Source organism: Pinus tabuliformis, chromosome 1_2, assembly GCF_031772625.1.
Source record: "Pinus tabuliformis cultivar Carrire ecotype Pingquan chromosome 1_2, CPIR1, whole genome shotgun sequence".
NCBI lineage: Eukaryota > Viridiplantae > Streptophyta > Pinopsida > Pinales > Pinaceae > Pinus > Pinus tabuliformis.
Window position 1 is genome coordinate 737,426,195 of NC_142298.1, and position 25,890 is coordinate 737,452,084.

A 25,890-nucleotide genomic window follows, 5' to 3' on the forward strand; every position below is an offset into this window, starting at 1 on the left:
GGACAAAGAGGGCTTATGGAAGCTCAAAAACCAAAGTGATCAGAATGCTTTTGAACTAGCACAAGAGCATAGATCTTGTCATCTTGATCGCAACGATGTAAATGGTTCGTCAATCCGAGCTCGTATGAGGGAGAAAGAGCCAGTCAAAGTTTTGGTCAAAGTTGGGTTGTGGGCCAAGTTTAAGTGTCCTACAATTTGACCGACCCTGGGACATGAAACCTAGCTCCTAAAAGCGGGTAAATTTGTTAGGTCATTAATTTATCTAATAACCCTTATATTAGAAAAAATAAAAAAATGACCTTATTCTTAATAAAAATAAAAATAAATATACTTTTGGGGTGGCAAGCCACCAACCCCACCACCCCCCAACAACCGAAAACAAAATTTTAATTATGGGCAGACAGGCCATGACTCCCGCTGGCCCTCCCTCAACCACCATAACTGAAAGTCAATTTGGGGTGGGCGGCCATGACCCCACCACCCCCTAAGCCACACAATTACATCACATTATATATGGTGGGGGGCGCAGGCTGTCAACCCCATCGCCCCTCTACCTCACCATTAATACAAAAGGGCCAGCAAATTTGGGGGGAAGCAGGCCACTGGGAGCGAGACCCACCTCCATTAATAACCCTCCACGCACCTTATACGGAGCTGCTAGCAGAGTTGGGGGCGCGGGCCACAAAAACAGTAGAACCGCTGCCAAAAAAAAATAAAACAAAAAAGTGTTATGTTAATTTGGGAGGGGTGGGTTTTGATCCCCCGACCCCTCCTCAACTACTTTTAATTTTAACCAATGTGCCCAACCATGTCCTTGGTTTGTCCACCCACCAAACTACATATCAAACTATTTGCATAGTGTGCCCGGGGGGAGGAGGAGGAGGCCAGGAGTGGGCATGCATTTCTATGTAGGTGGAACCATGAGCAATGCAGAGAGGGGGTCGAAACCATGATCTGAGAAATTTCTCCAGGGGGCCTGATATTCACTTTGTTAGTTTTTGACAAATTTTATATGGTTTCAGCATTTCTTGACACCACAAACTCAACAGTTCTGTCTGTTTCTCCATCAGAGATCTGCAATTTTTGGGCTTCTTCAATTTTAGAGGTATAAGGTCATCATTTTGACTTTTTGATGTACTTTCATTATTTTTCCATCTAATGAAAACAGGGCCTCCCCACTAATTCAAGCAGGACCCAGAGACGTAGTCCCTCCTGGACAAACTCTGATATCAATCATGTGTCTTCTATGTGTGACTTGTTATTATTCTCTTCCTCTTCTTTATGCACTTATAATTTCATGGTTAAATGCAAGCTTAATATGTAATTCTTTAATGCATGACAAGGAAAAGATTTTTTGGGATCAAGTGGTATCAAAGCAGGACTTTGTGGATGCAAATTTCATGTTTGCATGCTAACGAGAAATAGGTTGTGAAGAGGTGAAGGCAAATTAAATTATTTTGATCTCGAAGCAGGACGTGCGTGTCGAAAGAGAAACATGGGTGAGGAGGACGATGTTCGATATGAAGAGGAGGTAAACTTCCACAAGACTTTCTACACGATGGCAAATCATGTTGAGAAGATGTTCTCAAGACTTCAAAATCTTGAGAGTGTGGGGGAAAAATATCCAGAAGGACAAGGTTCAATGCACGGAGATGATGGAGGAGATCCACCTCCTTCTTCACCAGCAAGTGAAAGTTCTTCTTCCTCTTCTTCTCGCCATGATCATAGGAATACAGGAAACACTTCTAAAATCCTTTCTTTAAGTTAAATGTAAAATTTTATCTCCCTATGTTTAACGGTGAAAGTAATGCAAAGAAATTGAACAACTGGATTAGGCAAATCGAAGTTTACTGCAAGGTTCAGTAGATCGAGGAGGATGAGGAAAAAATCCAGTTGGCATCCCTTCAACTAAACGACATCGTTCTTGTTTGGTGGGAGAGAAAATTGTGAAGCGGTAAGAGGATGGGTAATCTTATTTCTTCGTGGCCAAGTTTTATTTCTGCATTAAATGATCAATTCTATCCCTTGGGTTATAAGCAAAAAGCCTTAATGGAGTGGCAGTACCTAAGGCAAGGCAAGGGGCAAAACATGCAAATATTTACCAAGGAATTTAGAAAACAAGCACTAAACTTGGGCATTTCATTAGATTCACCTAAAGTGGTAACTAAGTATATTGGATCATTACATAGTTATATTAGGCATTCGTTGTTAATGTTTGAACCGACTACCATTGACTCGACCAGTGTAAAGGCATTTCATTAGATTCACCTGAAGTGGTAACTAAGTATATTGGATCATTACATAGTTACATTAGACATTCATTGTTAATGTTTGAACCTACTACCATTGACTTAGCCAGTGTAAAGGCCATTCATTTTGAAAACAAGGGAACACATGAATGCGATGACCACCCAAGGAGAATGGCAACAACCAAGAGAAAGGGAGCAAAGCCCTCTTGTACACATTGTGAGATAGAGGGGCATGACGAAGAAAATTGTTGGAAGCTGCACCCTGAGCTGAGACCTGAAAGTAATGATGGAAAGGGGAAGCAGAAGGCCGTCACCAACATGTAGAAAAACCAAGATTCCAAGTCAGAGGAAGGTGAGAAGGTCACAGCTACGGGATTGGCACGAGGTAGGCCAATTGACTTGGGGTCTGATTCCGTTGATGAAATGATGTTTTCAACCCTTGAGATCGTGATAGGAGGACCCATAGATTTGGGGTCTGATTTCGACAATGAATCAAGGATTTCAACAGACATAACAAAAAGGGCACTCCCCACAATAGGACTCCAAGAACTTGAGGAGATCAACCACTGCATCCAAGCAGAGAATGTTGAGCTAAGGAGGCTTCTACAGGAGGCAAGGGAAGAAAAACAAAGATTACTACACCAGTTGCAAGCCAAGGATGAGGCCTTGGAAAAGCTACAGCATCGCCATCCAGAGGTAGAAAATGATTCTCCATTTTTATATGATTTTCATGATGATGAATTCACTGCTTTTGAAAAACATACTACACGGATTGGATCCAAACTATTGAAGAATATGGGGTATTAGGGAAAGGGCCTCAGCATCAAAGGCCAAGGCATCGTAAACCCCATCGAAGTCAAGGAATTACCACGTCGTGTAGGATTTGGATACACCACAAAAGAAATGGGAGAAAGCTCCAATACAACTAGTAACCGGCCAACGACATATGCTGAAATTCCTTCCTCACAATCTAGTGATAGTGAGGGCCCCATGAACACTTATCAGAGGAACACCAGGAGAAAGTATCCCAAGGTAGCCCCGAAAGTTCGAAGGAAAAAGAATCGTTGTAGTCATTGCAATAAAGAAGGACACCAACAAACCACATGTTCGATGCTCCATGCTCTGGAAACCTCACTAGAGGAGCCGAAAGGTGAACATGTTCAACAAATGAATCTACCCCTTTCATGGTGGTCCGCTTTATTAAGTTGGTTTTTTTAGAGGTAGTAGCTTGTTATGGCCACCATTGTAAATCATATGTTGCAAGTAAATCTAAAAGTGATGGTGTGTTTCCCATCACTTCAAAACACAATGATGATATTTTGGCCTTTCCTTATTAGTAGTTGAGGTATTGATTACTTTTTATGTAATCCTTGGCCGATGAGTGTGTGCTATAAACTCTTGGCAAGGAAGGGTTGTTGAGTCATGTGTGGTGTGCGTGATTGCAAAAGATGTACCAGTTTTGCATGCAGGTGATTGAAAGTGTGGATTGAAAAGGAAAAAAACAATGTGCTAAGTGTAAATGCTTTTGGAGGACCCAAAATCTCCTCAGTGGGGAGGATTGATCGAAGTGGCTCCAGAGACACACAAAGGACAAAGAGGGTTTATGGAAGCTCAAAAACTAAAGTTTTCATAATGCTTTTGAACCAGCACCAGAGCGTAGATCTTGTCATCCTGATCACAACAGTGTGAACGGTTCATCAATCTGAGCTTGTATGAGGGAGAACAATCCAGTCAAATTTTTTGTCAAAGTTGGGATGTGGGCCAGGTTTAAGTTTCCTACAATTTCACTGACCCTGGGGCATGAAACCTAGCTCCCAAAAGCGAACAAATTTTTTGGGTCATTAATTTGTCTAATAACCCTTATATTAGACAAAATCAAAAAAATGACCTTATTGTTAACAAAAATAAAAATAAATAAAAATAAAAAATTGGTTTCGTGGCCACCAACCCCGCCACCCCCCAACAACGAAAAACAAAATTTTAATGATGGGCAGACGAGCCATGACCCCCGTCGGCCCTCCTTCAATGACCATAACCGAAAGTCAATTTAGGGTGGGCGGCCATGACCCTGTCACCCCCGGAGCCACACAATGACATCACATTATATATGGTGGGGGGCATGGGTTGTCAACCCTGTTGCCCCTCCATGTCACCATTAATACAAAAGGGTTGACTGATTTTGGGGGAAGCGGGCCACTGGGAGCAGGACCCACCTCCATTAATAACCCTCCATGCACCTTATACGAAGCTTCCAACGGAGTTGGGGGTGTAGGCCACCAAAACAGTGGAACCACTGCCAAAAAAACTTAAAACAAAAAATGTGTAATGTTAATTCGAGACAGGTGGATTTTGATCCCTCGACCCCTCCTCAACTACTTTTAATTTTAACCAATGCGCCCAACCATCTCCTTGGTTTATCCGCCCACCTAACTACATATCAACCTATATGCACAGTGCGCCCGAGGGGAGGAGGAGGAGGCCAAGAGCGGGAACGCATTTCTATGCTGGTGGAACCATGAGCAGTGCAGAGAGGGGGGTGGAACCATGATTTGAGCAATTTCTCTAGGGGGCCAGATTTTCACTTTGTTAGTTTTTGACAAATTTTATATGGTTTCAGCATTTCTCGATGCCACGAACTCAACAGTGTTGTCTGTTTCTCCATCAAAGATCTGCAATTTTTAAGATTTTTCAATTTTGGAGGTATAAGGTCATCATTTTGACTTTTTGATGTACTTTCATTATTTTCCATCTAATGAAAACAGGGCCTCCCCACTAATTCGAGCAGGACCCGGAGACGTAGTCCCTCCTGGATGAATTCCGATATCAATCCTGTGTCTTCTATGTGTGACTTTTTATTCTTCTCTTCCTTTTCTTTATGGACTTATAATTTAATGGTTAAATGCAAGCTTAATATGTAATTCTTTAATGCATGACAAGGAAAAGATTTTTTTGGATCAAGGGTGGTGAGGGAGATTGGAGGGAGGCATAGGAAGAGAGATAGATTGAGAGACAAGAAAAGAGATATAGAGAGAGAATGAGAGAGAAGGGGGAGAGAGAAAGAGAAATATAGGCGAGCGAGTTAAGGAAAAGTGGGAGAAAGAGATAAGAACCAAAAAGAGTTATGAAAGATGGTGGACCATGGAAAAAAGAGATCATGCAAATTATTTAATGCATGTGCATATATAACACATGCATGTTACATGCTTTGTCAATGTCACACACATTGTTAATTTCAATAAATATTTGGCAAGAACACCTTTTTCAATTATGTGGTGGATGAGGTGGATTTGGTTTTAGGTTTGGACCAACAACCCTCTTTATTTGGTCTAGATAAACTTAAAGCACATCCAGTTTTACAACTTATTGATTTTCATCCATGATTTTGTATATGCTCTACACATTCATTAATAGTGAATTTGAAGACATTTGGACATATATAAAATTTATATAAAAAATAAGTCTTTTATTTTTGCTATAAATTTTGATTGGCAAGCTCATGCCTAAAATTGAAAAAGAATTCACACTAGAATATATGAAGACCAACATAGTTTTAAAATAATTATGAATAAGTTAAGGCCCTCATAACAAGCCCTAACATTCACCCTCATTATTTTAAAGCTTCATTGCATTTATTAATTTGAAAATATACATGTAATCAATATTAAAAGTTATAGAAAAAAAAATGATGCACAAAATCCATCTAGTATCTACATTCATACAAATTTGTTTCAAAAAATTCCATCATTCACGAACGAAACTTGCGTGACATGGATTTTATGCTTACCACTACCACTATAACCTCTAGGTTTCTAGATATGCCCCTTACACAAACACAAGTTAACTAGGGAGATTTGAACCTTGAATCTCAGAGTTTACACATTAATTCATAACAGGCCATAGCTAATTGAGCTATCTCCCATGGGCTAATAATTAATTATTTTCAAATAAAAATATAATATACAATCATCTTTGAACTCTATATTTCTATTTCAACAATTATCATCAACCCAACTTCTTCAAATTTTATTAGTTTTAGAATTTGAACACATGAATCATATTTTTCTTATGAAATTCATTTTATACCTAAATATAATCTAAAAGAATTTTGCAAAATTGTTAAATGGATATGACTATAGGAATAGTGATAACAATAATTGTTTGCACCAACTACAAAATAAAAAGTTGTTGTGTATCTTTTTGCTAAAATGCATTTGAGTAGTATAGTAAGTATTAGTGTCATCAAATAGTGGCAATGTCTAATGAAGAACAAATCCCAAATCCTAGACAACCTTGTTCATTGATTTATGGAAAAAAAAAAAAAAAAATCACTATAAAGAATCGTGGTGATCAATGCAATATGCATCAAATATTCAAGAACTAGTACATTTATTTAAGAAATTTTTCTAAAAACAATGAATCTTAGGGCCACTATCAAAAGATCCTTCTAATATAAATAAATTTAATCTATGGATTTGTATAAGATAGTTTTTGTTTAATCTATTTCATTTTGGGGCATGTTAAAATTAAAACTTTTAGTGATTATAAGTCTAGGTTGTTGAATCTAGATAAGATGGAATACAATCGCAAGTGGTCCATGAGGTGCATAATGAATTTTTTTTAATTTGACAACAATCATGTTTTTTTTGTGAACTAAGGTTTGTATTTATTTCTTTCAAAGGTTTTCATGCATAGTTATTGAAATTTGTGTTGGCCTTCCATTGGGGAAACCAAAATAAACATAGAAATTGAACTGATTCGAAATGTCAAAATATAAGAGAGAGTATATAGATCTAAAAAAAAAAAAAATCTAATTGTTTTTTCACGAGGGCCCTTCTAATTCTAGAAACTAAAGAAATAAAAAATAGAAGGAAATAAGAGTAGAGAAGAAGATGAACATGCATGCCTATTTCTCTGAATAAGTTGCTTATATGGGGATGGGATCCTTATTGCCACCAGGGGAGCAACCAAGATCGGAGGAGTGTCCATATCCTTTTCATTCTCACAAGCCTGTGGCTCATTACAATTAGATGTCATTGCATTTGATTCATAGTGAAGATGATGTCTTCCCTAATTTATTTCCTGTTTACAAGCACCCTCCCCAAGAGAAACTTGAGATGCTAGTAGATGTCTACATTGTACATATATTGATTATACCAGCTCTAGTGTGCCCTGCATCAAGAACCCAATTTTCCATTTTGGCAAAAACCTTTGTGTCTATAATATTGCATCTTTCATTTGAGAGATCCCTTTCCACTTGAGTGATCTCCTCTTGAATTAGTTAAGTTATCAAGTCTCTATGGTAAGTGGCTTAGCTTTCAGCTCGAGTTCGAGCTCTGGAGAGATCTCTCTCTTGGTAATATACTACTTCCCATCACATTGTGGCTCTTTGCTTAGGCATGGATACAAATTGAAAGAGGGAGAGAGCTATGGTAGGCGCGGGGAACTCAAAAAATGTGGTGGGGCAATGTATTAGTTTCAAAATCCCACAAATATCACCTATAACACGAGTTACCCCTAAGCATGTGACAACTATAGTAACATATTTGGAACAAGTTGTGAATTAGAAGAGAGTGATTATAACCAGAAAATCATATCATACCTATGCCCTGCTAAACCAATGGGATCCAAAGGAAGCTATCTTAGGATTGTGCCTTGCTTTCAATTCGTACTAGTTGAAGGAATGAAGAGCCAATTGGAATTAAGATTCAACAACCCAGAGAACAAGGGTGCCAAGAGGGAGGAGGCTGACAGTAGAATGGGATAAGGAATCAACTAGGATTTTCTAGCTTATTCTTTGGACTGACTGTTATGAAAAACTTACTAAAAATAAATTATACTGGGTATAAAATAAGGAGCCTATTGCATGCTTCAGAAAACTTGAACTAAAACTTGAGAATCAAAGTATGTTGATAAGGGAAACAAACTTTTTCTCCACTTTAAACCAGGTGATGCTATGTGTATCCTTTTCTTGTGTGTAGAATCCCAACTCAGTGTTCATTGAATGCTAATCGTTGAATTCCAGAAAGTGACAGGACTTTGTGGGTTGGTCAAATTCATGAGAATTGTACTATCAACTATGAAACCCAACTGGAAGTCCAATGTAATCTCCCTTCATGCAAGAGATAGAGTTGAGTAATGAATGCCATGCAAACCCTCTAGGTGGTGGGATGTGGCGACATCTTGTGCAAAGTGCATGTCTTAATTAAAATCTTGAAGGATTGCATTTCCATGTCCTGCTAGCATGTGGGCTAGTGGGATGACCTTTTGTTTGTATGGTCATCCCATTTGGGGAATTTGACAACAATGTTTAGCATGATCACCATTTTGATAAAAAAATAGAATCTCAAAATGAGAATTTTAGCTTTAAAAACCTTTATTTTTGGATCAAAAACATTAAAATCAATCATTGTTTAGGGAATATACACCTGATAAATAATAATATAATGAACATTATGAAGTGAAGCATATAAGATAGTAAGCAAAATTTTGATTGATAGGCATGTTAACATTCACTACAACATGTCATGGTTGGCCTTTGTCTTGGATCTATATTAATATTTCTTTCATTATTCATGATAATTGACCCTTCTCCCTTGCTTGTTAAGGTTATGAACACCAAATCCCAACCATTGATATGAGAAAGGAAACAACAAAAGGTCATTCAAGTTTGTGTAATGAGAATTAAGTTTCCAATATCCTTGTCATGTCAAGGTAGGTAAGTTCAATTAAGTTATCACATTTTTTAAGTTTAAAGTCACAACAAACAAACAAGAATCAAGACTTTAATCACCATTGTACTTACTAGTTACATAAATTTATTTGTTTTATTTACTTGATATCATGAAATTTTTATAAATACAAAATGTTATTTGTTCAATGTCATGAAAATGAAACCACTTATAACTTTTTTTTCCTTATAAAATTTTAAAACATTTGATTTTTTTTTAAATAATAAATTCTATTTAAAAAAAAATCATATTTCTGAAATTGTTTTAATATTAATAAATATTTTCTCTTATATAATTTTAAAATATTTAATTCCATTTTAATTCATTTAAAATATTAAATTCAATTTAAAAATTCATAATGAAGAGTATCCATTTTTGTAAAGTATAAATCTAAATAATAGTTAATTAAAACACACATACTTAAATTTTGAAGAGTGAATAGCGTCATCAGTACATCGTCTAGTTGACTTAATGGCTTCTTTCTTGCTCATGTTATACTGTTTGGCATAGATTTTGTTTTTACAGCACCATTTCTCACTTTGTTCATGTAAAATACAACATGAGTTATCTGTTACTTTATCTTTATAGAATTTTATTTTTCTAAATTACTTCAATGAAGAATTAGTAGAAAATTCATTAAGTGGCCTGTAGATAAAGATAAAGTAATAGAAGTGGCTATTTTGTAGATAAAGATAAAGTCATAGAAGCGGCTTAGATCCTGCTAGGGAGAGGATTTTCTAGAGGTTTAAAGAAAAGTTTATAATATTTTTTTTCAATTACTTTTCAATATAGTGATTTTAATGGACCTTGTTAAAATGTAATTTATTAGATTTTTTCCTCAATGATTTTATATATGTATGGAGAAAAAAGCTAAATTAAAATGATTTTATATGTAGTAAATTAAAAAGCCAGAATGTAAATGTTAATAAAATGATTTTATACATGTATGGAAAGAAAAGTTAAAATGCTAATTTTTTACAAGATATCATAGCCATGTCATAATTACACATAAGAAGTGAGAGGCTTTTGTTTCTAGCATATCTTTGGAAAATGGGAAAATTTGGTGATTTTAAATATTTATATTTTAAATTTTCCATTTTCGTTTGTAAATTTATCAACCATAATAGTATCTATCAAGATTGGTCTCTTTTTCATATATAAGTTTAGTAATACTTATAATAAAGAATTTTTAAATGAAGAAAATTATTAGTTTCAAAAATAAGTGGGCTTAATGACATTTTATGATGGGTAGGTTAATACTTTTTGTTTTTTAAATGATAACATCAAAATCTTAGTGAAAAAACATTAATAATTAATTTTTTTTATATATTATAAATTAATGTTTTTAGAGATTTGGTTGGTTTTAAAAATTTCTATTTAAATTTCTAAAGTTTTTATAGTAGTATACACAAATGTGAACTCAATATGAACACCAAACATATGTGAATTTTTATAGTAGTATACACAAATGTTGACTCAATATGAACATCAAATATATGCGAACCATCATCAACCATCGTGAATGACGATCAACCATCATCAACCATTTTCAACCATGGTCCAACGTCGCATTGTGACGAAGATTGTTTCAATATGAAAAACAACCATGGTCACATTGTGTCAAAGATTGTCTCATTCTCCAACGTCACATTGTGACAAACATGGTCAACCTTGGTCCAACGTCGCATTGTGACAAATAGTCTCATTATGAAAATCAACCATGGTAAACCGAGGTCCAATGTCGCATTGTGAGAAAGATTCTTTCAATATGAAAATCAATCATGGTAAACCATGGTCAACAATAGTCCAATGTTGCATTGTGACAAATATTGTCTCAATATGAAAATCAACCATGGTCAACCATGTTTGTTTTAGGATTTATAATATTTATCTTAGAGTTTATATAACTTGGGTTTACAATATTAATCCCTTAATGGGCCATTACCATGGCTTATCAATGCTACATGCGCATTAAAGTGGGATAAATCTCTATGGTTAAAAATTTTGTTCCATATTTTTTTAAATGTAGATATGTTATGATAATAATTTAAAATAAAGTTATGATAAAATTTTCTGGACCTACACTCTGAAAGAGCATGTGTTAATATTTTACAATATTTCTTCTACCTGGAAGGTTTAAATTTCTATTCTTTATAAGCATGTAATGAATTCAGAATTCAATGTTGAATCTATATAATATCAATGCATAATAAAGTCAAAATTTGAAAGTGAATTTCTATAAACAAACGAAGAAGCCCAAACCATTCGCATTCCGTTCAGAGCAGTAGAAGATGAAGATCTATAACATTTCATCACTTTTATGGACATTACTTTTACTCGTTTCTTTTTCCATTTTGTTTTCAGTCCCTCCCCATTTCCTTCTGCCCTTTAATTCTCACACCGTTGGCATCCTTGTCTCAGAAATGCTTCTAATCAAGAGGCTGTCCTCGGACTTTGGTCTGCAATCACCTATGATCCATCTCAATCATTAACCACTTTGTGGAAAACCAACATTTTTTTCTAAGAGTTGAGAGTCATATGCAGTCGACACAAACAGAAAGTGGTTTCACACAATGTTTCATCCAAGGAATTTCAAGGTAAAATATCTCCTCTTCTCAGCAATCTCTCATTTCATAGAATGGTTAACCTTACCAATAGCAATTTTCATGGTCACATTCCCTCTCAATTCAGTTGTTTTTCTTGGAGATGCTTTAACTGTATATGAATCAACTCCACAGTTTTATTCTGTCCATTCTTGGTTGTTGTCGTAGTTTACGAGTCATATCTATACACTCTAACGAGTTCATGTGAAACATGTAGTGGACCACACTTCACTGCCTTGTGAAGCAAAATCTGAGCATCCTCATTTTCCAAATCCACCATAGCCTTCCAAAGCCTCACAAAGTCAAGAATATGCTCCATCCCTTTCCTCAACACTCAACTATTGTTTGTGCCATCTTGTTCAATCTTTGAAGCTTACATCCATAACTTCACCAAATTGGGGATCTCCTCTACACCACACACAATGACAACTTTGGCTTCATCTAGACTCACCAATATGCATGCCTCCAAACCTACATCTTCATTCTTTGACATTCTTCACAACCTTTTTAATCAAATGTCATGCTTCCTGTATCTTCCCTGCAACCTCCTCTATCCTTTTCTCCGCAATCCAACCAAGAGGAAGCTCCGGGTTAGTATGAGTAATTAACTTGAGCAACAATTTGGCCATTCTAACTTCTAAAGGATATGCATCTCTGGTAATCTTCATACTCTTGAGATCAATTAGATACGCATTAAGATCTACGACGATCAATCCTGAAACTAAATTAGAGAGCCTATTGAGCTTCAAAGACAACACAGTCTATCTCCCCTCTCCAATAGTTGTGAGATGAGTCACCAACGTCTGCGCCCACGGTGTCTCTGTGCCACCTGTAGCCCTATTTTTGGGATCCAATACACTAACATGCTCCTTCTCTTACCTGACATTCTCCAACAATGTATCCAGAATGGGAACAAACTCTCAAACATCTTTTTTTTTATCGAAATGAATAATCCCCAATCTCTGGTATGATGTCCCACTCCTCAGTGGAGAGCGTATACACTTTCCTCTTAATATCTACAAACTACTTTGTAATTTTCAGGTTTGAGGCTCTGCACTTCTCAATCTCTTATGTTTTAGCATTGCCTCCCACTAGTCCTTGCTACGAGAGTCCATTATTTAATCAGTGCTCTCCTGGACAACATCGACTTCCTTGTCATCCTCATCATATCTGGAAAAGGAAAACAAATCCACATTGTTGCCCTCAAATTCATCGAACTTATGGTTCTCATCATATCCCTTCTCGTCGTCTACTTATTTCTCCTCTTCGGCACCCACGACACTGGCACCAACATTGCCCCACCCTTTGCCTACTATCGTGCCGCTTATGGTGTTGGCAGATCAGTTTAGTGCGGTCCTCGCAAGCCCAATATCAGATCACATGGTGAAAATCGTGGCCCCTCCCTCATCATTGCATCTGGCCCAGTCTCTGGTCTCAATTTTTCTAACTTCAGGCTTTATCTTGTAGGAATTTACAAGGTAAGTTCCTCAGACAAAACACTAAATGACACCGCTCACAAACAGATCACAGATCAATACACCAGTATTCTTGATGTGGTTAAAACCCTTACAGAGGGACATAGTCCACGGCCTGAGCCAATGCGGGGACTTCAGGCAATTTATTAATAAAAGAATGAAAATTTACATAAGCTTCTCTCATGAACGGTTACCCTACAAATGACCTTCCATGCTCTTTAAATAGAGATCATGGACCAATCGGGTGTTAAGCCACAAATCAAGTGTCGGTAATACCGAGGAGAGAATGAACCATTGGATCACTTCATGTCTAGAACATATCGTGACCGTCGGATTTTAAGTTACAAAAGTACATAGTAAAGGAACACATTTTACCTAACTCTACACTAGACCAAGTTATACTTAACTATTTCCTATGTGTCGGAATATCCTAACTTCCCCCCTTGGGAACAACCTCGGATAGGATTGATGGATGTACAAATATGACTCAATAGGAGAAGGAAGGAGGCATTAGAGCCTATCCCCCCTTAGTGACAACTTTCTAAACTCCATTCATAAATCAAAGTTTAGTAAATTTTGCCTCTGTGAGAGCCTTTGTAAAGAAGTCTGCAACTTGATCATCTATTGAACAATATTTCACTTCAAGAACATGGTCATGAATGAGCTTTCTGATGAAGTGCATGAGAATTCAATGTGTTTTCTTTGCTGACGTTGGACTGGATCTTTGCATAGTTGAATGGCACTTTGATTATCACACCAAGGTGTAGTCGGATGCTGCTACTAAAAGCCAAACTCTAACAAGATCTGATGAAGCCACAGGGCTTCCTTACTAGCTTCTTGCAAGCCCATGTAATAGGTCCTGAACCAAGAGTGAACTCATAACCTGCAGTAGACTTCTGATCATTAGGGTTGTTGGGTATACGACCAAAGTCCCACATGGACGAGAAGTGGGGAGGATCATGGTTATATAAGGATGTACAAATATCTCCATTGGTATGAGGCCTTTTGGGGTAAAGCCCAAAAACAAATCCATGAGGGCTTAGGCCCAAAGTGGACAATATCATACCATTGTGGAGATATGTGGTGTCCAGAGTTCTTAACAATTGGTATCAGAGCCAGATTCAAAGTTAGCCAAGTGGATGAATCCTCAGAATGTCAAACGAAGGTGGTGGGCCCCGATAATATCATGATGGGATCCATGGATGAGCTCGGTTAGAGAAAGCTCTCGAGGCAGGTGGTGTTCCATGTAAGGCGTGTGCTTCCAACGCATTGGAGCAGAGAATCCTGGTTGGTAGAGAGTGGACAGATGGATAATCATTCGAGTGGAGGCTCGATGGTCCTTTGTTCGAGGGGAGGATTGTTGGTTATACGACCAAAGTCCCACATGGACGAGAAGTGGGGAGGATCATGGGTATATAAGGATGGACAAATATCTCCATTGGTATGAGGCCTTTTGGGGTAAAGCCCAAAAACAAATCCATGAGGGCTTAGGCCCAAAGTGGACAATATCATACCATTGTGGAGATATGTGGTGTCCAGAGTTCTTAACAAGGGTCAGTAGCCTAATTGGAATCAGTGAAACTAAATAATAGAGGAGATGCTTCTGCACTGTAATGAATCCCAAACTGAACTATACCTCGAACAAAACGAAGTATTTTTTTAGATGCTTTCCAATGAATTTCATGTGGGTTTTGCATAAACTAAGCAATAAGACCAACAACAAAAGAAAGGTCAGGACGAGTATCAGTCAGATGCAAAAGCTTTCCTACAAGTTGACGGTATAAGGTAGCATCAACTTCATGGGAAGTCCAAGTGGCTAAAAGTTTGGCTCCAAACTAAAAGGGAGGAGGGGTTGGCTTATAGTCTTCCATATGAAAATTGCGTAGAAGATCACATGCATACTTGGACTGGGAAAGGGAAATACCTTCCTTGGATTGCAAGCCTTGAAGACCAAGAAAATAATGTAAGTGTCCTAAGTCTGTCATTTCAAACTTATTTTTAAGGCTGGACTTCACATGGTTTATAAGGTTGGGATCACTAAAAGTAAGGATAAGATCATCAACATAAAGAACAAGAATGATAAGAGGCTTTCCCACTTTCTTGGTGTAGACAGTATTTTCAAAATGACACCTAGAAAAGCTAGTTTCTAAAAGAAATCTATCCATTTTGGCATACCAAGCTTGAGGGGCTTGCTTGAGACCATAAGGGGATTTCTTAAGCCGACATACAAGGCTGGAGTTTGTTTGTATAAAGTCAGTAGGTTGTTCCATATAGATTTCTTCATGCAAGTCCCCATGCAAGAAGGCAGATTTAACATCCATCTGATGGACCTCCCATTTGAAAGAGGTAGCAAGGGAAAGAACAAGGCAGATAGAGTTCATTTAGGCAACAAGGGGGAAGGTTTCAGTATAATCAATTCCTTCAACTTTTGAAAATCCCTTAGCAACAAGATGAGCTTTATGTTTATCAAATTTTCCATCTGGTCCATACTTCGTTCTGTAAACCCATTTGCATCTAACAATTTTTCGTCCCTTTGGAAGAGGAACAAGATCCCATTTATCATTTGCCAATAATGAACAATATTCTACATTCATAGTTGCGTCCCAATCTTGATGGCCTGAAGCTTCTGCAAAGGTGTCAAGATCATAATTCGTTGAAGCTTGAGCCAATAAAGAAGAGGCTCTATCAAACTGAGAACATGTACGTCAATGATCTGTAGGATCACTGGCAAGAGCACCTGCTACATCCTGAGTAGAACAGACCCATTTTGGAAGCTGAGGAGCTAAAGGAGGATCTTGAGAAGGTGGGGGAGGATTGTCATCCTCATTGTCATCATCTGAAGAAGAAATATTTTTAGAAGTAGAAGGGATAGAGAGAGGTGGCACATCTTCCGAACTAGGCTCGTAGGCCGATATATTTTCAGCAAACTTTACATCTCTTCTAATGATAACATTTTTGGACTTAAGTGGAATAAGTCTATATCCTTTGACATCTTCGGAATATCCAACAAAAATACATTTTTCACTCTTAGGTTCCAAATCTTTATGTTTCTCATCTGGAATATGGGCCCATGCTTCACTTCCAAAAACATGAAAGTGACTTACATCTGGTTTAATTGAGCTCCATGCTTCTTCTGGAGTAATATTCTTTAAAACCTTAGTAGGAGTGCGATTTACTTTGTAATTTGCACAGTTAATTTCTTCTGCCCAAAAATTAAGACTAAGTCCTTTAGATTGAAGCATACAATTAGCCATTTCCTTTAAGGTGTGATTCTTCCTTTTAGCTACACCATTTGGAATAGTTAGTTGCATTTACATTCCATTCTCAGTGAAAAAGTTGATGAATTGTTGTTAACATATTATCCGCCATTATCAGATCTTAGCTTAAGAATTTGATGTCCAGATTGTTTTTCAACAAAGGCCTTAAAGGCCAAGAACATGTTAAATAGTTCACTCTTGAGTTTTAAGAAGTATACCCAAGTGCGTCTGGAGAAATCATCAATGAAAGTTAAGAAATACTTGTAGCCAGAGAATGAAACAACTAGAAGTGGACCACAAAAATCACTATGCACAAGCTTTAAAGGGGCTGAGGCGTGCTAAGAGGCACGTTTTTCAAAACTATCCCAATGATGTTTTCCAAGTACACATCCAGAACAAAAACCATCTCTGCAAGATACCATTAGAAGACCTGTCACCATATTTTCTTTACATAGATTCTGAATGGAGTGATAGTTTAAGTGACATAATTGCTCATGCCAAAGTTTGCTCACTTCATCATTATGAGCAACAAATACCGAGGGAATATTTGATGACCCAAAGTTGTTAAACTTATACAACCTTGCATAATCATCAGCAATACTAGTAGCTAAAATTTGTCTAGGATCTCTTCGGTCCTTAATTACAACGCCGTGAGGTGAAAATTCAACGATTTTACCTTCACCTGAATGAGTTATCTGATATACATATAGAAGGTTGTAGGATAAGGTTGGAAGACATAATACATCATTAAATTGACCATTGTCTAAATAAACAATTCTAGTCCCTACAACACTAAGAGATCTATCATCACCAACATATATATTTTTGGTGTTACGATCATTTAAAGAAGAAAACATGGCTTTGTTTTTGGCCATGTGATAAGGAGCTCCAGAATCAATGAGACACTCATGAGAATGAGAAGAAGAAGATACATTTAGTGCATAACCAGACCAAGATGCTTGACAACCACATGCAAAAAGTGTTATTCCTGGAGACAAAGTTGAAGTTGAAGAGTACTCCAAATGGATGTTATGCTTCTTCATTGTTGTTTCCAAGGCTTCCATATTCTTAAAGCATTTGCATTCTAAGTGGCCATCTCAATTAAAAAAGTGGCAATGTCTATTAGTCTTCTTCCATTTGTTTTTATTTGCCTTATCATTTTGTTGAAATGATTTTTCCTTTTGAGACTAAAATTGCTTGGGACCCTTGTTTGGTTTAGGACCATTCTTTTTAGGATATTGTTTCTTAGGATTCTTTGAATTTGGTTGTTGCTGGGAGGCTAAGGCTTTCTTAGAAGAGTTTCCAAGATTAAGAAGGCCAAGATATAAGAGCTTTTCTTGTTCTCTTATTAAAGAATCACAGAAGGCATCAAAGGAGGGGGACTTGTAGTCTCATCCTTGAGAAATAAAGGCTTCTCTAGTACAATGGAAGGTGGAAACAAACACAGAGTAGGCTGGTACAAACTTAGTAAGAATGGAATAGATCAGGCTACCATCTTCTTTCTTAACCTTAACACCTTCCAAGAGAAGTCTAAGGGTCTTGAACTTGGACAAAAAATCTTCAATGGAAGAAAAATTATTAGGGTCCAATGTAAGCAACTCATTTTCTAGTTGATGGGCTCTAATTTCATTTTTAATTCCAAAAACTTTAGTGAGTTGTTTCATTGCTTCATTAAAAGTATCAAGCTCTGCGATATGGAATCTAAGGTCTCGAGAAATAGACATCCCTATCAAACCACCCGCTTGATCTTACCTATTTTCCCATTTGGCTTCCTTATCTTCATCTTGAGGTTTGGTTTCTTGGCCTGAGGCTATTTTGTAAAGACCTTTACTTCTAAGTAAATCCACAATGTAGGACCACCATTGGAAGTAGTTGGTGCTATCAAGAATAACTTGGCATAGACTTTCCATTTTAACAAAAACTGAAGTTGTAGATGTTGAAACTAAGTGTTGCAATGGAAAGATCTCGAAAAATTAAGCTAATTAAAAAAAACGGCTTTGAAAACGACTTCCAGATGAAGAATTTATGGCTATTGAAGAAGCCGACGAAGTGCATGAATGTGCGAAAATGATTGATAATGTTATATTTAAAAGAAATCCCCCTCCTTTCCAAACCTAATCTAATTAGCTCACTTTAAAAAAAAAAAATTATGTGACTCACTTTTATAAATAAGTGAAAGTCACTTTTACAATGGTACTTTATGAGCTACACACTAAAATGTAACTTAAATAAAAGACAAAGAGACTTTAGAATTACAAGTGACTCACCTTTTATAATGGGTGAGAACACTTTTACACAAAGTAACTTTAAAACATAAGTCACATGTGCTTTTTGAAAAAGTAACTCAACAAAAATAAAGACTTGAACTCCATACCTCTATTCTCATAAAGTAACTTTGGACCAAGTGAGCTAATTTAAAAGGTTAGTAATTTTTGGAAAAGAGGAAGGGTTTTTTTTTTTTTTTTAGTCACTGAAGCTTTGGGGTGCGTGCTTGCTTGAAAAAACTCTTTCTTGCCTACAAACCAAAAACCACAAAACCCAACATGGACATACAAAAAAAAACAAACCTTACGGCTTGAAGTTAGCTTTAGGCGGAAAATAAATATTTTCCTCAATGTTTTTGATTTTCCGAGATTACACTAAGGCATGACGGAAAAGAGCATACACATGAGAAAAATCTTTCCTTTCTATTTCTGATTTTCCCAGATCACACAGAATCACGGGGCAAAGAGCATACTCAAAAATGAAAGGTATAGATCCAGTCATAAAAAACAGAGAGCTAAATAAACTGAAATAAACAGAGAGATGAATAGTTAGAACTACAAATAAAGATTGTATACCTCCAGATCTTAAAAATGACATAGCTAGGGCTACAGGAAACCTTTTCACGTGAAACGAAAGGGGTACCTCACTGTAACGGCTGCTCCTTACACAATAGAGTAGTCCTCTCGGCCCAAAACCAGTCAGAAACAATAAATCTAGGAAACTACAGTCGGATGCAGTTGTACCAGCTTCAGATTTGGATCACCAACAGATGTGGCCCTCAAATAGCTCTGATACCATGTAGGAATTTATAGGGTAAGTTCCTCAGACATAACACCAAAGGACACCGCTCACAAATAGATCATAGATCAATGCACCAGTGTTCTTGACGTGGTTAAAACCCTCAAAGAGGGAAACAATCCACAGCCTGAGCCAACGCGGCCACTTTAGGCAATTTATTAATAAAATAATGAAAATTTACATAAGCTTCTCTCATGACCCTCCATGTTCTTTAAATAGAGATCATGGACAAATCGGGTGTTAAGCCACAGATCAAGTGTCGGTAATACCGAGGAGAGAACGAACCATCGAATCACTTCATGTCTATAACATATCGTGACCGTCGGATTGTAAGTTACGAAAGTACATAGTAAAGAAACACACTTTACCTAACTCTACACTAGACCAAGTTATACTTAACTATTTCCTATGTGTTAGAATATCCTAACAATCCATGTGACGAATAGCTGCGAGTGGAAAGACATATAACGGAAATCTGACTATGTTGGTGGTTGGTTCCATGGCATCATCATGGAGGACTCGATGTAGTTCACCTTTTCGTTTCAGGAAGTCATTGCCAATTAACAGGAAAGTGATGATCCCCCAATATTCTTCCCTGGTCAGCTTCTTATTATGGATCCAACTATAGGATAATGAGATCTGTGATGCCCTGTAGAGTGCGCAGTGAATTGCTTTCCAACAAGTTTACATATAATTACAATTTCCAACTAGGTTACATATAATTACATTTTGTAACTCATGCCATTAAGGAGGTATGCTTTCCTTTGTAACTCATGCCATAAAGGAGGTACTCTTTCCTTTGTAACTCATTTCATAAAGGAGGTATGCTTTCATTTCTAACTCATGCCATAAAGAGGAGTACATATGCCTTGAAGAAGAGAGAGTAACTTATGCATTGAAGAGTGCGTAAAAGGAATATTTTATGACGATTCTTTAATGTGCCTAAGAGAGTGTAAAAGGAGTGCAACAAATCCATTATGAGAGAGAGAGGGTAACACATTATTAAGTGAGAGAGAGGGGAACGAGTGCCATCAAGAAGAGAGAGAGGTGCGAAGTGGCATTATAGAGTGCTAAGTAAGAAATGTGACATGTATTTCCATTTTTGATAATAATATTATAGTATCATAATGATAATAATAATAACATTAATGATAATATTGATGATTAAGTAAAAATTGAACAATTAAGATTGATTAAGGATAACTGGAATGATTTTCCATCATCTATACTTGATTATCAATTGAAGCAAGGATATTTACTAATTTTGGAAAGTCATGCTTGAAATGATAGACACAACTTTCTATTTTTAGAAAGTTACTCTAGAATTGTCAGAAATGGGATTTTGTTCAAGGAAATTCATCCCTTAGCTGCCAATTTTCAACACAACCTCCAATCTTATTGATTGATGAACATTTTTTCATAAAATCAATTCCAAGAAAATATTTGGCTATGCATCATGTATAAGATTTCTTTATATCTAGTTACATTTAAAAATCCATAATTTGGACTAAGAATTTTCCCTAGCCACAATCTCGCACACCCGACCCAATGTTTTGCTTTCATGGAATCCCCTTGTCTTTCCTCTCAATACCTAATGAATATTGTGGAATCAATGACCCCTCAAAGGCACTGTAGATCTAAGGATCACAGCCCCTATACCACCAAGGAAGTGGCTACTCCTTTGAAGGACTCAATTTATCTACCTTCTAAAACACAAAAAGTAAAAGGTTCCAATCATGAAATACAACCTCCGATATTATTGATTTCTAATCAACTATTTGGCCATGCATACATGTATAGGATTTATGTATATCTAGTTATTTTTAAAAGTCCTTAACTTGGGTTAGGGCATTGCCCTAGCCACAATCCCGCACACCCCATGCAGTATTTTGCTTTCATGGCATCCCCTTTCCTTTCCTTCCAAGGCCTTATGAATATTGTGAAATCAATGACCCCTAAAAGGCACTCTAGAACTGAGGATCACAACCCCCTCTACCAGTAAGGAAGTAGCTACTCCTTTGAAGAAATCAATTGCTCTACTTTTGAACGTTGTTCAACATCTTAGTAGAAGGGATGACTTGTTGCCTAAGAATATTTCGAAGTTTCTCCACCCATTTTGTAGGTTAATCAACCCTCGTAGAAGTCTCCCATCTAGCAAGCTTAGGAAAATCTTCTAATAAGGCTCTACCCACTGTTAGAAGTGCTGATGCATCTCAATCTCATCCCTATAATGACTTCATAGTTGAGAAGGATACCTCCCATCATTTGATGTATCACTCCAATGGCCTTCACTTCAACGCTTGAACCTACGTCATTGGGCTTCACATGTGCAGAAACCACTTATTTAGGAAGAAGCCTACATTTACCCATGTGCTTATGGGTTCTTCATGGTGAAGTTTAACTCTATCGAAGTCAAGGAGCATATTCTTCACTTCATGTATTGATCTTTGGGGTTTTTCAACTTATGCATGAGTACCACTACCTTGAATTCATTTGCAAACTCATTGACTCCAATAATGTGGTTCATATTTGTAACCTACCTTTACAATTCTAAACACTTGCAGTTTTGGCCTCCATTAAAAATACTTGGGAAAAAAACCTTTATGGATCTCCTAAAACTCCAAAAATGCATATCACAACCTATGTCAATATATTCTTCAAAGTGGATTTCACATATGGATTATCAAAGAAATATGGAAACTAGACTATGAACAAGTTGCCTTCACATGTAGATAATGTTTTGTCTACAAACACTTAACATATTCATGTCCTAATATTTGCCTTAGGATATCAAGAAACCCATAAGTCTTTTGTGGGGGGTCATTTGGTGGAACCCACCAAGGAATTGATGCATCAAGAAATAAGGAATATTTAGTGAAGGAATTCCATGACATTAATATCTAGGTAAATGATCAACTGAAGATTTAGGTGGGAGAAGAAAAGTAAATGATACAATCTATCCTAAAAAATTATTTGTGTGAAGCAACCAGGACTGTGAGACTACAATGAAGAAAAGAAGAGAGAAGAAGGGGGGGATCTTATGCTACATTATATGACTTTGCTCTCAAGGAAAATAGTAGTCCTTGAGGATGATCATCTTCACAACAATTCTACCCAGCATTGAAGACTAAAAAGTAAAAAGTTGGGTTCTAAAACATGCATAATGTGGGGTTTTGGATCAACATTATAACTAATCATTTGTTGTTTGGCAGCTCTAGCTTCTGTCAATGTACACAAAGAAGAAATGTTTCACTTTTGTAATATAAGCTAAAGGGTCAAAATTTCAATATTAGACACTACAAAATACAAGTAACAGTTGTGTGTATGACATAATCCTGCATAAATATAATCTCTATCTGCATAAAATAAAAAAAAAATAAAATAATAATAATAATAATAAATAAATAAATAAATATATATATATAAAATAAAAAATAAATAAAAAATTAAATAAATAAATAAAATTAAATAAAAAAAAATCCTTAGTTTTGACAGACATTAATCCCAAAATTTAATTGCACCATGTCATACATTTAAGTTTTAATAGTTATGATAAACTCTTCTCACTAACAATAATTGACATTCATAAGATATGATTCCTCTATGCAAATGCTGACCACGAACATTGAATACATCAACGATAGAAAAGATAATCAACCAGCACAATTTTTCTGGTTTTCAAGGGATCTTCTATAAAGAAATAAAAGTTCCAACACAGGATTAGTTGCAAGATTATTCAAAAAAGAATTCCATGATTGTTAGTATTGGAGGGCCCTTTCTCACAATACATAATATTTTATCCTGTCGAATTCTCTAAGAATCCTGTAAAAAAAAATATGTATGCATGGTATATTACTCCTATGTTCTGGTCTCTTATGATTGGAAAATCTAGGGAATGTACATCAAAAACTAAAACTAAAACTATTGGAAAATACTAGAATTATGTGGATTTCAATGTTGTCTCAATACTTGAGAAATCAGATAAAGGTCGCATGTACTAATATTGAATAGAAAATAACAATGATTATCATTTTTTTTTCGAGCACAATAATCTGTGGGCATAATATTCTACCTCAGAGATGAAAAAGAATGGTAGCTTGCACTGCAATTAAAGATATGCAAAAAAAGGGAACAAGAAGGAATTCTAGAACAAGTAAAAACAACTGAGATTCTCCCATAGGCCGCATTCAAATAAATGGACATAGTTGCAATAATTTAAATTTAAGATTTGGGAATGTACTAAACTCACACACATGATATAGTTTTAGGAATAAAATGACACAAATTGCTTTCCAAATTTATTATTTAACAGGCATAGCAGAGAAAATATTGAGAATCTTCGAAACAACAGAAAATATCAGTACCAATTACAAGCATTTTATCCTCCAATTAAGATTGTGGACAAGTGGAAAAAAACCCGTGAACAAGGGGTGGTGAGCACTCGTGATGGAGAAATGAGAGACCTTCAGCTGCTCCAATTTCTATCTTGAGATGTGTTATCCAGTCTAGTGACTGTAAAGTATCTTCAGTGAGCTGCCCTTTTTGTAAAGGGCATAAGAAAGATGTTCGTTTGCCATGTATTTATACACAAGAAGCTTCTCATCTTCACATTCCAAATAATGACCTAAAAGAGGCACTAACCCTGTGTGTGAATCCCTCCCAAATATATCTAACTCTGCAAGATATCCATCTCTTATGAATGATTTTAAATCAATCCTTTTTACAACAATAGGAACACCACCTTCCAACAACCCTTGATAGAGACCTCCTGAGTGGCCATGTTTTATGAGATTAGAAGCATTAAACTCCTGTATCCTAAAGAAACTACTCATAAGAAAAAGACTCTCCGAGGCTTGAAAAACTAACTAAAATTCGAACTACAGGATTTACGTCTCTTTCTGTGTGTCCAACAACAACCCTTATCTCATGTTTAAGGACAAAGAAAACAAACATGATGACAAGTAGGACAAGGCCCGAGCCACTAAACACCCCTCCTAATATTGGTCCCAGTCGTGTGATTTTTGTAGAAGGCCTCTCCAATGGAGTTGGAGGGAAAAATGGAGCACTTGTAGGCCCTAACACAGGGAAAGATAGACCCCTTGTAGCATAGAATAATGTGCACTCGAAAAGCATTTGTTGCTTTGTTATTCCCTGTAAACAATTTTCTGCATCGACCACTTGTGTGGAAAGGGAAAAGGTAGGTATTCTTTTCTTGAAGTAGTTATATGATAGATCTATCACAACTAATTGAGGGAGCCTTGCAAGTCCATATGGCAAGGAATAATAAAATAGATTATGAGATAGATTGATATCTGTGATATTGACCAAACTTGAGATGGAAATTGGCAATGGTTGTGTCAAATTGTTGTATGAAGGGTTTAAAGAAAGAAGGTTAATCAGTGAACCAAGAGATGTGGACAAATTTCTAGACAATTTGTTATGAGCCAAATTAAGTGCTCGGAGTGCAATACATTTGAAAATGTCACCGGGAATAACGCCATTGAGAAAAAAATTTGCAAGAACCAAATTACTCAAATTGATAAGTCTCCCCAAGTCACTTGGAATAGGACCAGAGAGTTAATTGGAACCCAGATCAAGGTTCTTTAATGAAGAGAGATTTCCCAACTAACTTGGAATCAAACAACTGAAATAGTTATTGTCCAACTTCAGTTGTGTCAGACTTGACAGAACTCCAACACTATCAGGAATTGGACCTTGCAAGTTATTTGCAAAAATATCGAGATAAGTCAGATTTTCCAAATTCGATAAATTACTAGGTATATGTCTGGTCAAATTATTGGATGACAAATTCATAGTTGTCAAACTGGATAGCCACCCAAGCATTGGAGGAATGGGTCCTGTGATATTGTTCCATGACAACATTAGAACATTCAAATTGTATAAACTACCAAGTGAAATAGGAAGACCACCATTGAAAGTGGTTGTGCTGAGATCTAGAGTCTTTAATGCACTGAGTTATCCAAACCATACTGGTATGGAGCCATGAAAGAGAAAGTCAAAAGTATTGAAGGTCTCCAAAAACGGAAGATTCTACAAACCATCGACAATAAATTGTGGATTTCGTGGCCCTATTACTGTCTTTTGAATCTAGACAAGTTTATAGATATAACATGCCCTTCCCTACATGTAATCCCTTTCCATACTTGGCAGAGATTGACCTTCTTAGGCCACTCCTTTCTCCTCAATCCCAAGGAAGCCCTCAAGCTGAAAAGAGCACTTAGCTATGACCTGTTCATTGAGATCGACTATTGGCTAGGGCCTCCTGCCAACAAAACACATTGTGAGGTCAAATGGAAGGTGTTGCATTCACCTCCCAAATTCATCAAAAGAGGCAACAATAACAGTAGAGCACATCTCCAACTTTTTTAACGTGCCATAGAAACCATGTAGTAGGAGCAAATCTTTTGATACCCTACTCTGCCGATGTGTTCTAAAAAGCAACATTTACAGCACTATTACTCTTGTTTATCACACATAACAACTGCCACTGCCAT

General features: G+C 36.5%; 1 pseudogene; it reads right to left on the bottom strand.

The window, feature by feature from the left end:
- Positions 1–550: 550 nt before the first annotated feature.
- On the bottom strand, positions 551–25,890 carry LOC149207876 (uncharacterized; annotated as a pseudogene).